This window comes from Coturnix japonica, chromosome Z (genome assembly GCF_054131305.1).
Source record: "Coturnix japonica strain WE chromosome Z, WE-NBRP24, whole genome shotgun sequence".
Classification (NCBI taxonomy): Eukaryota; Metazoa; Chordata; class Aves; order Galliformes; family Phasianidae; genus Coturnix; species Coturnix japonica.
Genome location: NC_140702.1, coordinates 32,266,852 through 32,273,811, shown reverse-complemented (window position 1 = coordinate 32,273,811; position 6,960 = coordinate 32,266,852). Strand labels below are relative to the sequence as shown.

The window sequence follows — 6,960 nt, the reverse complement described above, 5'->3', positions numbered from 1 at the left end:
AAAGAACTCATAGATAAACAAACCATCACCAGCTGAAGCCACCTGAAGTGCTGCCAAGGTGTGAATTATGAGGAGTGATGTGGCTCAAACTCGCAGGCAGACAGCTGTAAATTTACCCCAGCACAGACACACCCACCTCTTGTCTCCTGTGTTCAGGAGGAGCAGCCATGATTGCTTGTGCTCCCCATGTGCCCTCCTGTTACAGGCCACTCAGTTACTCTCCAGCCACACCGTTGATGTGGGACCATGAAGGACACACTCCACACCACAGAATGGAGGAAAAGAAGCTCTTTCATCCTTGAGATAAGATCAACCATGACAACCCAGTCCAGGAAATTCTTCACTCAGAGGGCGGTGAGGCCCTGGCACAGATGCCCAGAGAAGCTGTGCTGACCCATCACTGAACGCTCAAGGCCAGATTGGACAGGGCCCTGAGCAGCTGAATTGGAAGGGGGGGCAGCCCTGCCCACAGCACAGGGTTGAGGCTTGATGGGCTTTGAAGGCCCTTCCAACCCAAACCATTCATTGATCCTATGAAATTTGGCCTAGACTGCGTGTTGAACAGCAGAGAGACCAAATGTGTACACTGATTGGCTTTGGTGTCTTGGTGCATAACCCGAGACAAGCAGATATGGCCAGCAGGCAAGCACACTTCTCTGCGGCCTGATGTTTCAAAACCAGGGTACTTCCCATAAAGTCTGAACATGGAAGTGCACTTCACTATGTCATATTTATTATCATTGTAATTAATGCATTGCCAAGGAGCCTCAGACATACATCCTCCTGGGTTTAGCACTGTAGGATGAAACCGCCACAGACTTGAAGGGCTTACAGTGCAAACAGAAGTGAGGATGGCATTGAGTAGATTACAGCAAGTGCCCAGCAGCTTGGTGGAGAGGCTGCGAGCAAACCCCAGCCCTGCTGTCGGCTTCTTTACCAGGCAGGTGACAGCAGAACTGTGAGCGGAGCGCAGACCTCAGCCACCAACCCCAGCTCATTTCAGCAGGATGCTGTGCTGAGTCAGTGCATTTTCCACCCCAACTGCAATGCTGCTATGTGTGACACGGGCTTAGGATGACGGGAGAGATAGGACTCATAGTTCTTGCTGGCTTTGCTCTGTGGGAAATAAATAAATAAATAAAAAGGAATAGAAGGGAAAGGAAAGGGGAAGGGAAAAGGAAAAGAAAAGGGAAAGGAAAAGATAAAAGGGAAAGGAAGGGAAAAGGGAATGGGAAAGGGAAAGTAAAAGAGAAAGAGAAAAGGAAAAGATAAATGGTAAGGGAAAGGAGAAAAGGCAAGGAGAAAAGGGAAATGGAAAGGGGGAAGGGAAAGGGAAAAAGAAAGGGAAACAAAAGGGAACGAAAAAGAGTTAGGAAAAAAGAAAGAGAAGAAAAGAGGAAAAAAGAAAAAAAGGAAGGGAGGAGGGAGAGGAGACAAGAGGGGAGGAGGGAGAGGAGACGAGAGGAGGGAAGGGAAGAGGAAAGGGAGAGGGAGGGGGAGAAGAAAGGAGGAAAGACTGTATGACGGTGGAATACTTATCAGTGATCATGGCGAATGGCCTTAGCTCTTTGCTTTCTACTTACCTTACACCGGTTCAGAATTCAACATTTTGGATTTAAATTTGATCTCCACTGTCTGCATCCTGAAATTTGATTCAGCCAAGGTCTGTATTTGGCTGTGAAGCTGAACATTTCCCAATGGCCAAATCCAGTACTGCAGACAGGAAACTGAGGCAGAGAAAAACACTAATTAATTGCACAGCAAGACAGACATAGTAGATCAGGCCAAGTGCATGTCAGTCACTGTGTGCTTTCTTTGTTTGTGACCAACACCACCTGCTTCAAAAAAAAGCAAGGCACATGTTGCTATGTGGAGACTTCCCTGAAACCCAGCTTTATTCATTTGGAGACTTGGGGTACCTCTGAACTACACTACAAAGAAAATAAACTCTATTATATTTAAAAAAGATGAGCATGTCACATTGGTATGCGAAGTTCAGCTGAAATTGAATTTCATATAGATGAATTTCATATTTCAAATAGATGCAATAAAATCATGCATCTATTATCACCATCACTTCTCATGGGGAGCATTACTTCTCATATGTTTATGAAGAAAATGAATCCAAATCCTTCAGAGAAATCAGTAATGGGACAGTTGCTACCAGGACCAAGTTCCTAGATTATGCTCCCAACTGATACCAACCATGCTGTGACATTCTTTTTTCTACTTCATTTTTGACCTTTATAGGAATCTAGTCCTTTGGTTTTGTTCACAGAATCACAGAATGACCTGGGTTGGAAGGGACCTCAAGGATCATAAAGTTCCAACCCCCCTGCCTGGCAGGGTCGCCAAAACTTCCACAATTACTAGTTCAGTAACTTTTTGACACAGCAACTTTAACAACCCTTCTCCTTTGCACTGTCTTAATGTGGAAATGTGAATGATGCAGTTGAACGCTGAAGGCAATAAAGTAGTGAGGTGGTGGACAGTACAGACCCAGAGATAACAAATTGCTGATCAGCTGTGAGATGTGCCATCACCAAGCAAGACAGCACTAACTACAGGACATCAGCTGAACTTGGGGCAAGTGGAACGGTGGGTCTCTGCTGACCTACTGTTGCTACTGCTGTTGAGGGATAACACAGAGATACTACAATCAAGGATGAGAGGTGGCTTGTGCAAATCACATTGCCCAGCTCCCTAATAACTCTGTGATTTCAGACTCACAGCTCTGTGCAGTGGAGGCAGCCTTTAACGCAGCTTGCTCACATAAGGTCCCCTAGCTTGGAAAAACAGTCTCAAACCAGCTGCTCAAGTGAATGAGTGAACTTTCAAGTGAACGTGAAAGACAACCATTCTCCCTTCTCCATGTAAGCTTCTTCCACTACTGTTTTTTAACCTTCCTGTTATATAAAAACCTCATTGTATTTACAGGCCACAAAAACTGTTTTTATTCCACATCATCCCCGCTATTAGTGCAGGAGCATTGCTGGCTTCACCCTGGAAGGGCTGCCCCAGCACAGACACAAAGACTGACGGATTCACATGTGTTTTAAGTGACTTCTCATCATGTGGAACCCACTGTGAGTGTACTCAGCAGCAGTGTTTTGCTAAAGTGCAGAAATGTAGATTTGAAGGCTGGATTGTTTGGTAGATAAAGAATTGGTTTGATGATTGCAGCCAGAAAGTGTTGTGGTGAACAGCTCTGTGTGCAGATGGAGCCTGGTCATGAGTTGTGCCCCACAGAGTCCATCCTGGGACTGGTCCTCTCTAGCATGTTTATCAATGACATAGACTATGGGATTAAGCACACTTTTGGCAAGCTTGCTGAAGACACCAATCCAGATGGCCTTCCAGTCCTTGAATGGAGCTTATTAGCAGAAGGGAGCTGACATTTTACATAGTCTGAGAGTGATAAGATGAGGTGGAACAGCCTTAAAAAGGAAACGGGAAGATTTTGGTTAAATGTTAGGCAGCAGTTATTTACTTGGAGGGCTTTGAGGCCCTGTCACAGCTGCCTAGATAAGCTGTGGTGCCCCATCCGTGAATGTTCAAGGCCAGGCTGGATGGGGCCCTGGGCAGCTGAGCTGGTGGGGGCAGCCCTGCCCACAGCGCGGGGTCGGGGCTGGGTGGGCTTTGAAGGCCCATCCAACACAAACCATTCTGTGATTCTTTCACTCTGCTGAGGCTTGTGTTGTTATACTGGTAACAAGCTGTGCTGGCTCACTTTTCTGGTCTTTCATCATTCACCAAAGGAGAAGTGACAAAAGCATATATTAAGTTACTGGAAAACCTCAGCCAGGGAACAAGGGCCAGAGATGTCCTAATTTCACTCTTGGAGGGGCTCAAGGCTGGAGAAAGCCTGGAACACCCTGCTCTGAACCTAGTGCTGACCATGCTGTGTGGGAGGTTGGACTGAAGACTTCCTGAGGTCCATACCCATTTGAAACATTCTGGAATTTTTTCAGGAACAAAAAATAAGGTAACAAATCACCATTTTCACTCCTCTAATAAAAAAATCAGATATGATACAGAGTTCATGTTCTTGCTTAGGGGCTGTTCACTACTGGGTCAACTATGGTCAGCCACTACATTCAGAAGTTGGTCAGGGGTAGGCTTTCAAAGAGAAATGGTCAGAAAGGGACAGGCAGGGGGAATACCTAATCCCTTATTTCTTTAGGAAACCAGTTTAAAAATAACTCTGTATGTAAATAACCACTTTGGTTTTCCAAAGAGCTGACCTCCTGTGACAGTCTGGCCCCAGGTGCTGCATGATGCTGATCTCTGCAGTCAGACTAAGAGACAATATTGGAGATCCAGGGGTATCACCACCTACCTTTGCCCTTAATTACATGCTTTACATCATCTGTTTCTTGTTGCAGGGTAATTATGAGGACAGGAAGTCTGCAGAAAGTGCTTATTTACATTATGGAGCCTTCTCCCTCTGTAGTTTCGCTAATTGATACATATCATGTTTAGATATCTCAGAGGACATCTAAAAGATGTTCAGTAAGCACCAGGTATAAACTGCATTTCAACATTTTTTCCCCCACACTGGAACTGGAAAGAAAATTACAGTTGCAGGAAGCTGCAAAGCAAAACAGTGCAGAAGCCACACAGTGCATGGAGTGAAGCAGTCAGAAGCCTGCTTGCCCTGTAAATTTTCAATATGGCAACAGCATTAAGTTTAGCACCTCTTATCATGTTGCAAACGTGTGTGCTGATACAGCTTCCTATAAGAGCATACAGGCTGCAGATATCCACCTGTGTGTGCCATCCTTCCTACTGCAAACACGTCACCCAGGCAGCCCCTGCTGCAGTCCTCAGGACACACAAGCAACTTGTGGCCAAGAAGCCTTTGAGGATTGACAATGGGATGCACTTCCCTCTTCCTCTCCACTTTATTGTATTTGGTTGGTGGACATTTGCAGCAGGAAGGGGTGCTTGGCACAGGAATGCTTGGTTTTGGTTTTGTTTTTTGTCCAAGAAATGAGCAAATCTTTTCTAATTGTGGAAAATCAGCAGTCAGCTGGCACACAAAGTGCTGCCTCATTTCTGGTATATGAGCTTCAGACTAATGTCACTTGCAGAGAGCAAAATGAAACTATTGCTCCTGGGACATACTGACAGAATCTCATTGACATAATTAATTCCAGTCAGCATGCCTTATGCAATAAACATTTCATTTCAATGAGATTACTGTGTTGACTTGATATACTTGAATTTTCCAAGGTGTCTTACCTTACAGTCTGTTGCAAGATTTTGCATTATGAAGGTTTTATACAACAGACATGATAGGAGTAAACACCCTCTCCACTGACAGGTATTCACGTTCTTTGGCTGCTAATGAGACCATGAGAACTGTGTGGGCCTGTTTTAGCAACACCCCCAGATGTGATCCTTGCTGCAATATTGTTTTGTATTCCCACTCTCTATTCAGGCAACAATGCCAAATCCTCACCAACGAAGTCAGCAGGTGACTGAGGAGTGGGAGGAAAGTAAAACCTAGGAGGATGTGTCATCCTTATGGAAGGAAGCACTCAGTAAATGGTCACAAGACAACAAAACCACATTTTTGTGGAGCTAAGAACTAGGTGCTGCTTCTGGGCACAGAGTGTATGTCACAGTGGTAGGGTGAGAGCCTGTCCTGTGCCTTCTTCGAGCTTGTCCAAGACCATGCTGAGGAGCTCAAAAGACAAAGATAGGCCCAAGATGGCCATCAGTTTGGAGAGAGCTACCCAAAAAAAGTGCAGTTGGAGAATGGGAGCCACTGTGACTGAGACACAGCTCAGTCCAGATACTGGCACATGGAAAAGACATCAGATGCCAGCGAACATCTCATGCTTGCCGACAAAGATAGCTGTTTAAGTGTCTGGTAGTTGAAACTGGCCAATTTTTAAGATTTTAGCTATATGTCTGCATGGTATCAACTGCAAACATTGGCTTATTTTCTGCCAAAATTCTCCAAATTTCTTACTTCCTTTTCTGCCATACTCTTCCTAAGTTTTTTATCAATAGTTTGGCACTTGAGTTCAGGTAGGTGAAGCAGTGAGGAAATTAAAACCAGCCAGGATCAGAGCTGAGAGGAAACATGTCCTCATTACACTTTCAAAGTCAGACAAAACAAAACAGACTGTTTATAGATCTGAAGAAATTACTCCCCCACAGCAGGTCAGGCTGGCACAGACACAGCGAGTGGGCTGTTTGCCCTCTGCAATATACTGCATAGATTGCCAGCAAGCATAATGAAGCAAAGTCTCAGAAACCAAGTCCCTAGGACTTCATCTCCTGTGCTTGGCATAATCTAATCTCCTAAAAAGGGTAATAAATTTGTTCAGGCTGAAACTCTTGGCCGGAGAGCAGGAGGTATTTTATTATAATGCCGATCAGTTTCCCTGGTTTCCAGTTCCGTAGGCCTTGTGGCAGAGAGACAGGCCAGAGGGCTGGGCTCGGGACTCAGAACAACCCAGAAGCTTGAAGGACTCACACTGGCAAAAAATGTGTGCTTTCAAGAAAATTAAATACACGAGACCTCCAGTTTTCTAAAGGTGGGCCTGGTACCTACTGAAGTCCTTTCAAACAATATTCTGAATTCGCTGCTCTATCCTGAAGGTACAACTCAATACCATCTTTCTTTCAGACTCATCCTGTATCTTAAAACACAATTCCCCTCATATATTTTAAACTTCTACACTTGGCTATATGCTACAAACTGATGAAGCTAGGATCTGCCTTTTTGGAGAGAAAGGAAAAAAAAAAAAAAAAGAGAGAGAGAGAGAGAAAGAAAAGAAAAAAAAAAGCTTTCAGGCTTACATGGGAGGCACACAACTCCCAGAAACCTCCACCCAGAAAAGAGGTCTCAGATGCTTAGCTTTTTGTGGTCAGGATAACTCCTTGTGCCATTCAGTCTGAGCTCCTGCTTTGCAGCCCAGTGGAAAGAAATCTCAGGCTGCCTGG

The 6,960-nt window shown here is 44.8% G+C and overlaps 1 long non-coding RNA gene across 1 annotated transcript; it reads right to left on the bottom strand.

Annotated features, from left to right (window-relative positions):
* Window positions 1-711: 711 nt before the first annotated feature.
* Window positions 712-1,721, bottom strand: LOC146753890 (uncharacterized). The gene is made up of 2 exons (XR_014939409.1): window positions 1,584-1,721; window positions 712-1,116 (listed from the first exon to the last, which is right to left on the bottom strand). It is a non-coding gene; the product is annotated as an uncharacterized LOC146753890 (long non-coding RNA).
* Between the last annotated feature and the right edge of the window lie 5,239 nt (window positions 1,722-6,960).